Source organism: Panthera leo, chromosome B3 (genome assembly GCF_018350215.1).
Source record: "Panthera leo isolate Ple1 chromosome B3, P.leo_Ple1_pat1.1, whole genome shotgun sequence".
NCBI classification, from domain to species: domain Eukaryota; kingdom Metazoa; phylum Chordata; class Mammalia; order Carnivora; family Felidae; genus Panthera; species Panthera leo.
In genome coordinates, this window is record NC_056684.1 from 100,015,128 (window position 1) to 100,032,560 (window position 17,433).

At 38.4% G+C, this 17,433-nt stretch overlaps 1 pseudogene; it reads left to right on the top strand.

Moving 5' to 3' along the window:
- The first annotated feature begins 6,389 nt into the window (after window positions 1–6,389).
- LOC122222714 lies at window positions 6,390–6,901 on the top strand (annotated as a pseudogene).
- The last annotated feature ends 10,532 nt before the right edge of the window (window positions 6,902–17,433 follow it).

Genomic DNA, 17,433 nt, shown 5'->3' on the forward strand with positions numbered 1-17,433 from the left:
GCGGCGCGGGGGCCCCACCCTGGCTCGCTCCCTGCGGTCATTCCCGCGGCCTCCAGCTCTCGGCTTCTCGGGAAATAACTCTGCTTAGGAGTCAGCGAAGCACCGTAAGTGGTGATAGTGTGGGCCTTTTGCTTTCTCGGAACCCGGAGGCTCGGCCTCTTGCCCTCTGCCGTTGCCCCTTGTTGCCCCTTCTCTTAATAGTGCATTTAATTAGGACTTGGGCGACTGGCTGGCAGCTGGAAGCTCCTCATCCCGTTTTCTGAGTCACCTCCGTGAAGTGAGGCCACTGCAGTCCTTTCAGATCCTTTTTGGATGAACCACAGGGTTAAGACACCGGTTCTCAGCTGTGGCGGTTTCGCCTGCCAGGAGACAGTTGGCGATGTCTGGAGTTTTTCAGCCTGTCTGTGGGAGAGATGTCACTGTTATCTGCCAGAGGGTAGAGACCACCTAGGCTGTTAAACGTAAAATACACAGCAGGGACCCACGACAACATTGGAGAGCTAGTGGAGATGCTGAGGTGGAGAAACCCTGGATTAGAAAAGAAAAAAAAAAATGACTTTTGAGTTCCCATTTCCAAAACAGATGTCCTCATTTTACGGGTTAGGGAACTGAGGTTCAGAGAAGTAATTTACCAAAGTCATATAGCTACTAGCACCCCTTCCTTGCCTTATACCATAAATTTCAACTTCTTGGAATTGCAAAGTATTTTATCCTTAATACTGTTTGAAGAACACTGTATGTAGTCTGCCAGAAATGATATTTTCTGCTTATTTGTGAGATTTAAGTTTCAGTGAACACTTTTACTGGTTCATGTATTCTCACACCTTCAAACGTCTGTGTGGCTGATGGCATCCACATTTCTGTATCCATCCTTCTTTTTACCGTTTTGCATAGCAAAAATGTATAAGACGTAAAAAGAAACACCACAAATCTCAAACATAGATCCTTGTTTACTTATCACACTTCTGGCCCTATGTTTTCGATGAATTTCTTCTGAGCAACAAAATGCTGTAAAATTTACAGTTTAGCAAAAAGTATAGCAATCAGTTACACAATTTATCACAGAACACAGTTCTGAGAGGTACCCCAAAAGATCTCCCGCATTTCAGACGTATTCCTCCTTATCCCTTTTGTGCCACAGAAATATGATTTCTCCTTAATAGTCACTCTAGCCAGCACACTCTAGCCTCCTCCTTTGCCTGTTGGTTTACTTGCAATGAGGTAGCCAGGTGACAATCTCAACTTCTAGTTTAATGGAATCATTGGTGTGTTCTCTAGTGATTTTTATTTATTTTTTATTTTTAAATTATATTTGAGAGAGAGTGAGTGAGCAAGCAAGTGAGGGACAGGGGCAGCGGGAGAGAGGGAGGGAGAGAGAGAGAGAGAGAGAGAGAGAGACAGACTCAAGCAGGTTTCTTGCTCAGCATGGAGTCCAACGCGGGGCTTGATCCCAGGATCCTGGGATCATGACCTGAACAAAAATCAAGAATTGGACGCTCAACTGACTAAGCCACACAGGTGCCCCTATTTTGTTTTTTCAATTGAGATATAACTCATGTATAACATAACAAGGATTTTATATATGTATGTATTGCAAAATGATTACTTCAGTAAGTTCAATTAACATTCCTCACCATACATAGTTACAAATTTGGGTTTTTTTTGTGTGTGATGAGAACTTTTAACATTTACCCTCTTAGCAACTTTCAAATATACAATATTGTTAGCTATAGTCATAATGCCTACGTTGTATCCCCAGGAGTAATTTAACTTATAACTGGAAGTTTGTGCCTTTTGACCCTTTCAGTCATTTTGCTCCCCACCCCCTACCTCTGGCAACTACTAATTTTTTCTCTATATCCATGAATTTATTTGTTTGTTTTGTTAGATAGAACATATAAGTAAGATCATAGAGTATTTGTCTTTATCTTTCTGACTTGTTTCACTTATCGTAATGTATTAAAGCTCCATCTGAGTTGTTGTAAATGACAGGATTCCCTTTTTTATTGTGGAATAATATTCCACTATTTGTATTTGTATTTATATATGTGTGTATATAAACAAACTTCTTTATACATTCATCTAACAATGGACACTTAAATTGTTCCCATGTCTTGGCTATTGTTAGTAATGCTGCTATGAACATGTGGGTATGTATATCTTTTCTAGCTGATGGTTTAATTTTCTTTGGATAAATATCCAGAAGTGAAATTGCTGGGCCATATGGTAATTTCTATTTAAATATTTTTGAGGAACATGTTTTCGTTTTTGTTTTGTGTTGTTTAGAACAGTTTTTTTTTAAGTTTTTATTTTCATTCTAGTTAACATACATTGTTATATTGGTTTCAGGTGTACAATATAGTGATGCCACAATTCCATTCACCACCTGGTCCTCATCACAGCAAGTGCGATCCTTAATCCCCACAATCTGTTTAACCCATTGGTTACATAGTTGCAGTGGAACTGATAACCATCAGTGCTTTATAGTTAAGAGTCTGTTTCTTGGTTTGTTTCTTTCTCTCTCTTCCTCCACCCCCATGCTCCTTTGTTTTGTTTCTTAAATTCCACACATGAGGGAAATCAAATGGTATTTCTTTCTTTGACTTATTTTGCTTAACGTTATACTCTCTAGCTCCATCCATGTTGTTGTAAATGGCAAAATTTCATTCTTTTTATGGCTGAATAATATTCCGTTGTATACATACATCACATCTTCTTTATCCATTTATTAATCGATGGACACTTGGGCTGCTACCGTATCTTGGCTCTTGTAAATAATGCTGCAATGAACATGAGGTGCTATATCTTTTTGAATTAGTATTTTTGTATTCTTTGGGTAAATATCCAGGACTGCAGTGGCTGTATTATGGGGTAGTTCTATTTTTAACTTTTTGAGGAACTTTCATACTGTTTTACATAGTGGCTGCACCAGTTTACATTCCCACCAATGGTGCAAGAGGGTTCCTTTTTCTCCACATCCTTACCTGTACCTGTTGTTTCTTCTGTTGTTGATTTTAACCATTCTGACATGTGAGGCGATATCTCGTGGTTTTGATTTGCATTTTCCTGATGGTAAGTGGTGCTGAGCATCTTTTCATGTGTCTATTAGCCATCTGGATGTCTTCTTTGGAGAACTGTCTGTTCATGTCTTCTGCCCATGTTTTACATGGATTATTTGTTTTTTGGTGTTGAGTTGTATAAGTTCTTTATATATTTGGATACTAGCCCTTTATTGGATATGTCATTTGTAAATATCTTCTCCCACTCAGTAAGTTGCCTTTTAGTTTTATTGATTGTTTCTTTCACTGTGCAGAAGCTTTTTATTTTGATGTAGTCCCAATAGTTTATTTTTGCTTTTGTTTCCCTTGCCTCAGGGGATCTGTTTAGGAAAAAGTTGCTACAGATGATGTCAAAGAGGCTACTGCCTGTATTCTAGGATTTTTATGGTTTCAGATCTCACATTTAGGCCATCAATCCATTTTGAATTGATTTTTGTATATAGTATTAGAAAGTGGTGCAGATTCTTTCTTTGGCATGTTGCTGTCCAGTTTTCCCAACACCACTTGTTGAAGAGACTGTCTTTTTTCCTATTGGATATTCTTCCCTGCTTTGTCAAAGATTAATTGACCATATGATTGTGGGTTTACTTCTGGATTTTCTATTCTGTTCCACTGATCTTTGTGTCTCTTTTTGCATCAGTACCATACTGTTTTGACTACTCCATCTTTGTAATATAACTTGAAGTCCAGAATTGTGATGTCTCCAGCTTTACTTTTCCTTTTCAAGATTGCTTTGGCTGGCTGGGTCTTTTGTGGTTCCACACAAATTTTAGGATTATTCTAGTTCTGTGAAAAATGCTGTTAGTATTTTGCTAGGGATTGCATTAAATATGTAGATTGCTTTGGGTAGTATGGACATTTTAACCACATTTGTTCTTCTAATCCATAAGCTTGAAATGTCTTTCCATTTCTTTGTGTTGTCTTCCATTTCTTTCATCAGTGTTTTGTAGTTTTCAGAGTACAGGTCTTTCACCTCTTTGGTTAGTTTTATTCCTAGATATCTCATTAGTTTTGGTACAATTGTAAATGGGACTGTTTTCTCTTAAAAAAATTTTTTTTTTAATTAATTAGGCTCCATGCCCAATGTGGGGCTTGAATTCATGACTCTGAGGTTAAGAGTCACACGCTTTACTGCCAGAGCCAGCCAGGCACCCCTAAATGGATTGTTTTCTTAATATCACTTTCTGCTGGCTCATTATTGGTATATAGAAATGCAACCAGTTTCTGTACATTGATTTTTGCATCGTGTGACTTTACTGAATTTATTTATCAGTTCTAGGAGGTTTTTGGTGGAGTCTTTTGGGTTTTCTATATATAGTAGTATCATGTCATTTGCAAGTAGTGGAAGTTTCACTTCTTCCTTTCCAGTTTGGATGCTTTTTATTCCTTTGTCTTGTCTGATTGCTATGGCTAGGACTTCCAGTAATGTGTTAAATAGAAGTGGTGAAAGTGGACATCCTTGTCTTGTTCCTGACCTTATGGGAAAAGCTCTTAGTTTTTCACCCTTGGGTATAATGTTATCTATGGGTTTTTCATATATTGCCTTTATTATGTATAATAATAAACATATAACATATGTTATATATGTTCCCTCTAAATCTACTTTGTTGAGGGTTTTTATCATGAATGGATGTGGCACTTGTCAAATGCTTTTTCTGCATCTATTCAAATGATTATATGGTTCTTGTCCTTTCTCTTACGTGATGTATCACATTGATTGATGTGCAAATATTGAGCCACTCTTTCCCAAGAATAAATCTCACTTGATTGTGGTGAAAGATTTTTTTAAATGTATTCTTGGATTCAGTTTGCTGTTATTTTGTTGAGCATTTTTGCATCTATGTTCATCAGAGATATTGGCCTATAGTTCTTTTTTTTTTGGGGGGGGGTGTCTTTATCTGGTTTTGGTATCAGGGTAACACTGGCCTCATAGAATGAATTTGGAAATTTTCCTTCCTTTTCTATTTTTTGCAATAGTCTAAGAAGAAGAGATATTAACTCCTCTTTAAGTGTTTGATAGAGGGGTGCCTGGGTGGCTCAGTCAGTTAAGTGTCCAGCTCAGGTCATGATCTCATGGTTGTGAGATTGAGCCTCGTGTTGGGCTTCACACTGGGCATGGAGCCTGCTTAGGATTCTCTTTCTCCCTCTCTCTCTGCCCCTCCCTTCCTCTCAAAATTAATTAATTAATTAAAAAATAGGAGAGGAAGCTTGAGATGGTGGCATAAGAGGACGCTTGCTCACTTTGTCCTGCTGATCACTTAGATTCCACCCACATCTGCCTAAACAACCCAGAAAACCACCAGAAGACTAACAAAACGGACTCTCTGGAGCCAAGTGTAGACGAGAGGCCCACGGAAGAGAGTAGGAAGGGCAGAGAGGTGGTGTGTGCTACCTGGACTGGTGGGAGGGAGCTGGGGCAGTGGAGGAGCAGCCCGCCCGGCAAGGCAGAGCCCCCGAGTCTGGCTTGCAAAAGCAGAGGGGCTGGAAGGAGTGAGTTCTGACAGCCAGCGGGACTTAACATCTGGAATGTTATAAGTCAACAGCTCTAGTCAGAGAGTGGGAGGGCGAGAGGACACCGGGAGGGAGAGGTGTTGAGCTCCGGACGACAGAGCTCAGCTCAGCAGGGGAACAAAGGCGCTGGCCAGCGCCATCTCCCTCTCCCATCCCCCAGCCAAAACCCCAAAGGGAACCAGTTCACCTCACCGAACTTGCTTGCACCATGCAAACACCTAATGCTGTGCTTCTGTGGATCCATCCCTCCAATGGGTCTGCCTCCCTCCTGGTGCCACAGGGCCCCTCCCACAGGGGACCACCAATGGCAAAGCGAGCCAAGCCTGCCCCTCCCACCCCCATGCACCTTGCGGATCCACTCCAGCTAATACACCAGATCCCATCAAAGCAGCACCACAAGCCTGGCAGTGTGCAAGTAGCCCAGACAGGGGCCACACCACTCCACAGTGAGTCCTGCCCCTGGGAGAGGGGAAGATAAGGTTCACACCAGTCTGACTGTGGCCCCAGCCATGGGCTGGGAACAGACATCAGTCTGACTGTGGCCCCGCCCACCAACTCAAGTTACTCCGAACAGCACAGGGGAAGTGCCCTGCAGTTCTGCGCCACTCCAGGGACTATCCGAAATGATAAAACGGAAGAATTCTCCTCAAAAGAAACTCCAGGAAGTAGCGACAGCTAACGAATTGATCAAAAACGATTTAAGCAATATAACAAAACATGAATTTAAAATAATAGTCATAAAATTAATCACTGGACTTGAAAAAAGTATAGAGGACAGCAAAGAATCTATTGCTACAGAGATCAAGGGACTAAGAAACAGGAGGCTTTCTGGTTGTGGAGTCTAGGGAAGATGCGCAGAAATGGCACCTCGAAAGAGGAAAGAAAAGAAAGAAGAACAGGTCATGAGCCTTGGACCTCAGGTAGCTGAAGGAGAAAATGTGTTTGGCGTGTGTCACATCTTTGCATCCTTCAGTGACACTTTTGTCCATGTCACTGATCTTTCTGGCAAGGAAACCATCTGCCATGTGACTGGTGGGATGAAGATGAAGGCTGACTGAGATGAGGCCTCTCCCTACGCTGCCATGTTGGCTGCCCAGGATGTAGCCCAGAGGTGCAAGGAGCTGGGCATCACCACTGTCCACATCAAACTCCAGGCCACAGGAGGAAATAGAACCAAGACCCCCAGACCTGGGGCCCAGTCAGCCCTCAGAGCCCTTGCCTGCTCAGGAATGAAGATTGGGTGGATTGAGGATGTCACCCCCATCCCCTCCGATAACAACTGCAGGAAGGGGGGTCGCCGTGGTCGCCGTCTGTGAACAGGATTCCTCAAATTATTGTTTTCTGGTAATAAACTGCCTTTGTGTAAGCTAAAAAGAAAAGAAAAGAAACAGGAGGAGCTAAAAAATGCTATAAATGAGGTGCAAAATAAAATGGAGGTGACCACAGCTCACATTGAAAAAGCAGAGGAGAGAATAGGTGAATTAGAAGATAAAATTATGGAAAAAGAGGAAGCTGAGAAAAAGAGAGATAAAAAAATCCAGGAATATGAGGGGAGAATTAGAGAACTAAGTGATGCAATCAAACACAACAATATCCGTGTAATAGGAATTCCAGAAGAGGAAGAGAGAGAGAAAGGGGCTGAAGATGTACTTGTACAAATCATAGCTGAGAACTTCCCTGATCTGGGGAAGGAAAACGGCATTGAAATCCAAGAGGCACAGAGAACTCCCTTCACACGTAACTTGAATTGATCTTCTGCATGACATATCATAGTGAAACTGACAAAATACAAGCATAAAGAGAAAATTCTGAAAGCAGCTAGGGATAAACATACTCTATATAAAGGGAGACCAATAAGACTAGTGACAGATCTATCTACTGAAACTTGGCAGGCCAGAAAGGAATGGCAGGAAATCTTCAATGTGATGAACAGAAAAACTATGCAGCTGAGACTCCTTTATCCAGCAAGTCTGTCATTCAGAAGAGAAGGACATATAAAGGTGTTCCCAAACAAACAAAAACTGAAGGAATTCATCACCACTAAACCAGCCCTACAAGAGATCCTAAGGGAGATTCTGTGAGTGAAATGTTGCAAGGACCACAAAGTACCAGAGACATCACTACAAGCATGAAACTTACAGACATCACAATGACTTTAAACCCATATCTTTCAATAATAACACTAAATGTAAATGAGCTAAATGCTCCAACCAAAAGACATAGGGTATCAGAATGGATAAAAAAAACAAGACCCATCTATTTGCGGTCTACAAGACACTCACTTTAGACCTGAGGACACCTTCAGATTGAAAGTGAGGGGATGGAGAACTATCTATCATGCTACTGGAAGTCAAAAGAAAGCTGGAGTAGCCATACTATATCAGACAAACTAGACTTTAAATTAAAGATTGTAACAAGAGATGAAGAAGGGCATTATATAATAATTACAGAGTCTATCCATCAGGAAAAGCTAACAATTATAAATGTCTAGCCACCAAATTTGAAGGCACCCAAATATAGAAAATAATCACAAACATAAGCAATCTTATTGATAAGAATGTGGTAACTTCAGGGAACTTTAATACCCCACTTACAATAATGGCTAGATCATCTAGACACAGGATCAATAAAGAAACAAGGGCCCTGAATAATACATTGTATGAGATGGACTTGACAGATGTATTTAGAACTCTGCATCCCACTTTCTTCTCAAGTGCACATGGGACATTCTCCAAGATAGATCACATACTGGGTCACAAAACAGCCCTTCATAAGTATACAAGAATTGAGATCATACCATGCATACTTTCAGACCACAATGCCATGAACTTGAAATCAACCACAGGAAAAAGTCTGGAAAACCTCCAAAACCATGGAGGTTAAAGAACACCCTACTAAAGAATGAATGGGTCCACCAGGCAATTAGAGAAGAAATTAAACAATATATGGAAACAAATGAAAATACAACAATCCAAACGCTTTGGGATGCAGCAAAGGCAGTCCTGAGAGGAAAATACATTGCAATCCAGGCCTAGCTCAAGAAACAAGAAAAATCCCAAATACAAAATTTAACAGCACACCTAAAGGAAATAAAAGCAGAAAAGCAAAGACACCCCAAACCCAGCAGAAGAAGAGAAATAATAAAGATCAGAGCAGAAATAAACAATATAGAATCTAAAAAAACTGTAGAGCAGATCAATGAAACCAAGAGTTGGTTTTGTGAAAAAATAAACAAAATTGATAAACCTCTAGCCAGGCTTCTCAAAAAGAAAAGGGAGATGACCCAAATAGATAAAATCATGAATGAAAATGGAATTATTACAACCAATCCCTCAGAAATACAGCAATTATCAGGGAATACTATGAAAAATTATATGCCAACAAACTGGACAACCTGGAAGAAATGGACAAATTCCTAAATACCCACACACTTCCAAAACTCAATCAGGAGGAAATAGAAAGCTTGAACAGACCCATAACCAGTGAGGAAATTGAATCAGTTATCAAAAATCTCCCAACAAATAAGAGTCCAGACCAGATGGCTTCCCAGGGGAGTTCTACCAGACGTTTAAAGCAGAGTTAATACTTATCCTTCTCAAGCTATTCCAAAAAATAGAAAGGGAAGGAAAACTTCCAGACTCATTCTTTGAAGCCAGTATTACTTTGATTCCTAAACCAGACAGAGACCCAGTAAAAAAAGGAGAACTACAGGCCAGTATCCCTGATGAATATGGATGCAAAAATTCTCAATAAGATACTAGCAAATCGAATTCAACAGCATATAAAAAGAATTATTCACCATGATCAAGGGGGATTCATTCCTGGGATGCAGGGCTGGTTCAACATTTGCAAATCAATCAATGTGATACAACACATTAATAAAAGAAAAGAACCATATGATCCTGTCAATCGATGCAGAAAAAGCATTTGACAAAATTCAGCATCCTTTCTTAATAAAAACTCTCGAGAAAGTTGGGATAGAAGGAACATACTTAAACATCATAAAATCCATTTATGAAAAGCCCACAGCTAACATCATCCTCAATGGGGAGAAACTGAGAGCTTTCCCCCTGAGATCAGGAACACGACAGGGATGTCCACTCTCACCGCTATTGTTTAACATAGTGTTGGAGGTTCTAGCATCAGCAATCAGACGACAAAAGGAAATCAAAGGCATCAAAATTGGCAAAGATGAAGTTAAGCTTTCACTTTTTGCAGATGACATGATATTATACATGGAAAACCCTATAGACTCCACCAAAAGTATGCTGGAACTGATACATGAATTCAGCAAAGTCTCAGGATACAAAATCAATGTACAGAAATCAGTTGCATTCTTATACACTAATAATGAAGCAACAGAAAGACAAAGAAACTGATCCCATTCACAACTGCACCAAGAAGCATAAAATACCTAGGAATAAGCCTAACCAAAGATGTAAAAGATCTGTATGCTGAAAACTATAGAAAGCTTATGAAGGAAATTGGAAAAGATAGAAAGAAATGGGAAAACATTCCGTGCTCATGGATTGGAAGAATAAATATTGTCAAAATGTCAATACTACCCAAAGCTATCTACACATTCAATGCAATCCCAATCAAAATGGCACCAGCAGTCTTCTTGAAGCTAGAACAAGCAATCCTAAAATTTGTATGGAACCACAAAAGGCCCTGAATAGCCAAAGAAATATTGAAGAAGAAGACCAAAGCGGGAAGCTTCATAATCCCAGACTTTAGGCTCTACTACAAAGCTGTAATCATCAAGACAGCATGGCATTGGCATGAAAACAGACACATAGACTAATGGAATAGAATAGAAACTCAGAATTAGACCCACAAAAGTATGGCCAACTAATCTGTGACAAAGCAGGAAGAATATCCAATGGAAAAAAGACAGTCTCTTTAACAAATGGTGCTGGGAGAACTGGACAGCAACATGCAGAAGCATGAAACTAGACCACTTTCTTACACCATTCACAAAAATAAACTCAAAATGGATAAAGGACCTGAATGTGAGACAGGAAACCATCAAAACACTAGAGGAGAAAGCAGGAAAAAAACCTCTCTGACCTCAGCCACAGCAATTTCTTACTTGACACATCCCCAAAGGCAAGGGAGTTAAAAGCAAAAATGAACTGTTGGGACCTAATGAAGAAAAAAGCTTCTGCACTGCAAAGGAAACAATTAACAAAACTAAAAGGCAACCAACAGAATGAGAAAAGATATTTGCAAATGACATATCGGACAAAGGGCTAGTATCCAAAATCTATAAAGAGCTCACCAAACTCCACACTTGAAAAACAAATAATCCAGTGAAGAAATGGGCAGTAAACTGAATATGAATAGAAAAATGAATAGACACTTCTCTAAAGAAGACATCCAGATGGCCAACAGGCACATGAAAAGATGTTCAACGTCGCTCCTCATCAGGGAAATACAAATCAAAACCACACTGAGATACTACCTCACGCCAGTCAGAGTGGCTAAAATGAACAAATCAGATACTGGTGAGGTTGTGGAGAAACGGGAACCCTCTTGCACTGTTGGTGGGAATGCAAACGGTGCAGCCGCTCTCTGGAAAGCAGTGTGGAGGTTCCTCAGAAAATTAAAAATAGACCTACCCTATGACCAGCAGTAGCACTGCTAGGAATTTACCCAAGGGATACAGGAGTACTGATGCATAGGGGCACTTGTACCCCAATGTTTATAGCAGCACTCTCAACAATAGCCAAATTATGGAAAGAGCCTAAATGTCCATCAACTGATGAATGGATAAAGAAATTGTGGTTTATACACACAATGGAATACTACATGGCAATGAGAAAGAATGAAATGTGGCCTTTTGTAGCAATGCGGATGGAGCTGGAGAGTGTTAGACTAAGTGAAATAAGCCATACAGAGAAAGACAGATACCGTATGTTTTTACTCTTATGTGGATCCTGAGAAACTTAACAGAAGACCATGAGGGAGGGGAAGGAAAAAAAAAAAAAGGTTAGAGAGGGAGGGAGCCAAAACATAAGAGACCCTTAAAAACTGAGAACAGGGGCGCCTGGGTGGCTCAGTCGGTTAAGCGGCCGACTTCGGCTCAGGTCATGATCTCGCGGTCCGTGAGTTCGAGCCCCCCGTTGGGCTGTGTGCTGACAGCTCAGAGCCTGGAGCCTGTTTCAGATTCTGTGTCTCCCTCTCTCTGACCCTCCTCCATTCATGCTCTGTCTCTCTCTGTCTCAAAAATAAATAAACGTTAAAAAAAATTAAAAAACAAAACAAAACAGAACAAACAGGGTTGATGGTGGAGGGAGGGGAGGGTGGGTGATGGGTATTGAGGAGGGCACCTGTTGGGATGAGCACTGGGTCTTGTATGGAAACGAATTTGACAATAAATTTCATATTTAAAAAAATAATAATAAAAGAAAATAAGCTGATGCTTTGCCTAGGTATCTAGATCTGACTTGTAATTCTAACTGTAACCTGAGCAACCCTGGAAAAGTTATCTTGCCTCTCTGAGTCTCGGGTTCCTCTTCTGTAAAATAGAATACATAAAACCTCTTTCAGGGACAGTTGGAAAAAATAAATATGATAATAAATAAATAAATAAGTATTTGGTAGGATTTGAAGCCATCTGGTCCTGAACTTTTTTTTTGTTGGGAATTTTTTGATTACTGATTTAACTTCATTGATGGAAACTGGTCTGTTCAAATTTCCTATTTCTTCCTCATTACATATTGGGAGGTTTTGGGGAATTTATTTATTTCTTCTAGATGTCTAGTTTGTTGACATGTAAACTTCCCTCTTAGAATTGCTTTTGCTGCATCCCAAGGGTTATGACCCATTGTGTATTCATTTTTGTATCCATGTACCTTGTTTTAAATTTTTTTTAATGTTTTATTTATTCTTGAGAGAGAGACAGAGAGAGAGAGAGAGAGAGAGAAGGAGCATGGGCAAGGGAGGGGCACAGTGAAAGAGGGACACAGAATCCAAAGCAGACTCCAGGCTCTGAGCTATCAGCACAGAGCCTGATGTGAGGCTTGAACTCATGAGCCGTGAAATCATGACCTGAGCCGAAGTTGGATGCTCAACCGACTGAGGCACCCAGGGGCCCCAGTATCCATGTACTTTTTAATTTCTGCTTTTATTTCTGGTTGATGCATTCATTGTTTAGTAGCATGTTATTTAACCTCCATGTATTTGTGGTCTTCCAGATATTTTCTTGTGGTTGACTTCTATTCATTATGGTCAGAAAAGATGCATGGTATGATTTTAATCTTTTTGAAATCGTTGAAGCTTGTTTTGTGGGCTATTGTGTGATCTGTTCTGGACAATGTTCTATGTGCACTTGAAAAGAATGTGTATTCTGGAGTTTTAGGATGGAATGTTCTGTTCCAGTGTGTCATTCAAAGCCATTGTTTCCTTATTGATTTTCTGTTTAGATGATCTGTCCATTGATGTAAGTAGGGTGTTAACGTCCCCTACCATTATTGTGTTATTATCAGATTAGTTCCTTTATGTTTGTTATTAACAGTTTTATGTATATGGGTGCCTCTGTGTTGGGTGCATAAATATTTACAATTGTCATATCTTCCTGTAGGATTGTCCCCTTTATTATTATATAGTGTCCTTCTTTGTCTCTTGTTATTGTGTTTGTTTTAAAGTCTAGTTTGTCTGATATAAGTATTGCTACACTGGCTTTCTTTTGACAACTGTTTGCATGTTAGATGTTTCTCCATCCCCTCACTTTGAATTTGCAGGTGTCTTTAGGACTAAAATGAGTCTCTTGTAGGCAGTATATGGATGGGTCTTGTTTTTTTATCCATCTGTCACCGTATGTCTTTTGAGTGGAGCATTTAGTCCATTTACATTTGAAGTAATTATTGATAGATATGTATTTATTGCCATTTTGTTTCTTGTTTTATGGCTGTTTCTGAAGATTTTCTCTGATCCTTTCTGGTCTTTCTCTTTTTCCTGGTTTACTGTTTGTTTGTGATACATTTGGATTTCTTTCTCTTTATTCTTTGCATATTTTAGTGGCTTTTGACATATGATTACCATTAGGTTTGTATATAACCTCTTTTGTATATAGCAGTCTACATTAAGTTGGTGGTCATTTAAGTTTGAACCCATTCTTACTCCTCTTCTCCCTACGTTTTAGGTATATGGTGTCATATATTACATCTTTTTATTTTGTGAGTACCTTGACTGATATTTTATAAAAATATTCATTTTTACTGTGTTTGTGTTTCTTTCCTTTGTACTGTCACTTTTGGTCTCTACTTGAAGGGTGTCTTTAATAGTTCTTGCCAGGCTGCTTTACTGGTTACGAACTCCTTTAATTTTTGTTTGTCTGGGAAACACACACACACTCTCTCTCTCTCTCTCTTCTGAATGATAGCCTTGCAGATTATTTTTTCCCCAGCATGTTGAATATAACATGCCACTCTCTTGTGGCTTGGAAGGTGTCTGCTGAAAAGTCCTCTGATAGCCTATGGGGTTTCCCTTGTATGTAACTATCTCCTTTTGTCTTTCTGCTTTAATAATTTTTTCTTTATCAGTATATTTTGCCACTTTAATTATAATATGATTTGGTGTGGATCTGCTTTTGTTAATTTCGTTGAGGGTTCTCTGTGCCTCCTGGTATATCTTTGTGCCTCCTGGATCTATATATGTATTTCCTTTCCCAGGTTAGGACAGTTTTCAGCTATTATTTCTTCAAATAAATTTTCTGCCCCCCTTTTCTCTCTCTTCTTCTTCTGGTACTCCTCTAATGTGAATGTTATTAAATTTGATGGAATCACTGAGTTCCCTAAGTCTATTCTCATTTTGCATTATTCTTTTCTCTTTCTTTTGTTCAGCTTGATTAGCTTCCATTACTCTGTTTTCTAGGTCACTATTTTGTTCTTCTGCCTCTTTCATCCTGCTGTTAATCCTGTCAAGCATGTTTCACATGTCATTTATTGAGCCCTTTCCTCTGCTATGTTATTCCTTACTTATTGTATATTCTTGGCTCCTTTTTCATAAATTGACCATATATGCATGGGTTTATTTCTGGGCTCTGTTCTATTGCACTGATTTATGTAGCTGTGTTTATGCCAATACCATACCGTTTTCGTTATTATAGCTTTGTAATATAGTTTGAAATCAGGAAGTGTGATGCCCGCAGAATTATTCCTCTTTCTCAGAGTTGCTTTGGCTATTTGGGATCTTTTGTGGTTCTGTTACAAATTTTAGAATTGTTTTTTCCATTTCTGTGAAAAAATGCCATTGGAATTTTGATAAGGATTGCATTGAATCTGTAGATTACTTTGGGTAGAATGGACATTTTAACAATATTAATTCTTCTAGTCCATGAGCATGGAATATCTTTCCATTTGTGACTTCAATTTATTTCATCAATGTCTTAGAGTAGGCATTTTATTCTTTTGAAACAATTGTAAATGGAACTGTATTCTTAATTTCTCTCTTTCAGATAGTTTGTTATTAGTGTATAGAGACTCAACTCATTTTTGTATATTGATTTTGTATGCTACAACTTATTATTCTAATGAGGTTTTTTTTTTGGTGAAGTTTTTAGGGTTTTCTATATATAGTATCATGTCATCTGCATGTAGAGACAGTTTACTTTCTGATTTGGATGCTTTTTATTACTTTATCTTGCATCATTGCTCTAGCTAGGACTCCCAGTACTATTTTAAATAAAAGTGGTGAGGGTAGACATCCTTGTCTTGTTCCTGATCTTATAAGAAAAGCTTTCAGTTTTTCACAATTGAGTATGATGTTAGCTGTGGGCTCATTGTATATTGTCTTTAGTATGTTTAGGTATTTTCTCTCTGTACTCTGTTGAGAGTTTTTATCATGAATGGATGTTGTGTTTTGTCAAATGCTTTTGCTGCATCCTTTTAATGTATTGTTGAATTCAGTTTGCTAATATTTTGTTGAGGATTTTTACATCTGTGTTCATCAGGGATATTAGTCTGTATTTTCCTTTTGTTTTAGTGCCTTTATCTGGTTTTGATATTTAATGCTGGCCTCATAAAATAAGTTCGGAAGTGTTCCCTCCTCTTCAGTTTTTTGGAAGAGTTTGAGAAGGATTTGTATTAATTCTTTAAACATTTGATAGAATTCACTAGGGAAGCCATCTGGACTTTTGTTTGTTGGCGGTTTCTGATTACTGATTCAATCTGCTTACTAGTAATTAGTCTGTTCAGATTTTCTCTTTTTTCATGATTCAGTCTTTGTAGGTTGTATGTTTGTAGGAATGTATTCATTTCTTCTACATTGTCTAGTTTGTTGGTATGAAGTTGTTCATAATACTCTCTTATTTGTATTTCCATTGTGTCAATTGTGACATCTCTTTAATATCTGATTTTATTTTGAGTTTTCTCTCTGTTTTTTCCTTGGTGAGTCTAGCTAAATGTTTATCTTTTCAAAAACCAGCTCTTGGTTTCATTGATCTTTTCTACTGATTTTTTTAGTCTCTGCTTCATTTATTTCTGCTCTGATATTTGTTAGTTCCTTCCCTCTACTAACTTTGAGCTTAATTCTTTTTTTAGTTTCATAAGGTATAAAGTTGGGTGGTTTATTTGAGATATTTCTTATTTCTTAATATAGGTATTTATCACTGTGAACTTCCCTCTTAAAACTACTTTTGCTGCATCCTATAAATTTTGGTATGTTATATTCTCATTTTCATTTGTCTCAAAATTTGATTTCTATTTTTATTTCTTTTTTGACCTATTGGTTGTTTGGTAGCATGTTGTTTAATCTCCACATAACTTGTCAGTTTTCCAGTTTTCTTCTTGTAATTGTTTTCTAGTTTCATACCATTGTGTTTAGGAAAAAATGCTTGATATTATTTCAGTCTTTTAAATTTATTAAGATTTATTTTGTGATCTACCCTGGAGAATGTCCCATGTGTGCTTGGGAAAAATGTTTATTCTGGTGCTTTTGGATGGAATGTTCTATAAATGTCTGTTAAGACCACCTGGTCTAACATGTTGTTTAAGTCCTATGTTTCTTTATTGATTTTCTGTCTGGATGATCTATCCAATGATGACAGTGAGGTATTGAAGTCTCCTACTATTATTGGATTGCTGTTTATTTCTCCTTTTAGGTCTGTTAATATTTGCTTTGTATATTTAGGTGCTTCTATGTTGGGTGTATGTAAATTTACAAATGTTCTGTCATCTTACTGGATTGACCCTTTTATCATTAGAAAATTTTTTAATCATAAAAACCATAAAAAAATTTTTTAATGTCTATTTATTTTTGTGAGAGAGATAGCAGGGGAGGGCCAGAGAGAGAGAGGGAGACACAGAATCCAAAGCAGGCTCCAGGCTCTGAGCTGTCAGCACAGAGCCCAAACCAGGGCTCAAACTCATGAATCACGAGATCATGACCTGAGCTGAAGTCAGATGTTTAACCAATTGAGCCACCCAGGTGCCCCTATATAATTAACTTCTTTGTCTCTTATTACAGGTTTGTCTTAAAGTCTATTTTTTCCTCATACAAGTATAGCTACTTTAGCTGTCATTTGATTTCCATTTGCATACACTGTCTTTTCCCATACCTTCCCTTCCCTGTGTGTGTTCTTAAAGTTGAAATGAGTCTCTTATAGGCAGCATATAGTTGGGATATTTATATATTTAAAATCTCTTCAGCCACTCTGTGTCTTTTAATAGGAGAATTTAGTCCATTTACGTTTAAAGTAATTATTGATAGGTATGGACTTACTGCCATTGTGTTCATCGTTTTCTAATTCCTTTGTTCCTTTTTCTTTTGTTCTCTTCGTTTGTGATTGGATGATTTTCTGTATTGGTATGCTTACATTCCTTTTCCTTTATCTTTTATGAATCTAGTATAGGTTTTGCTT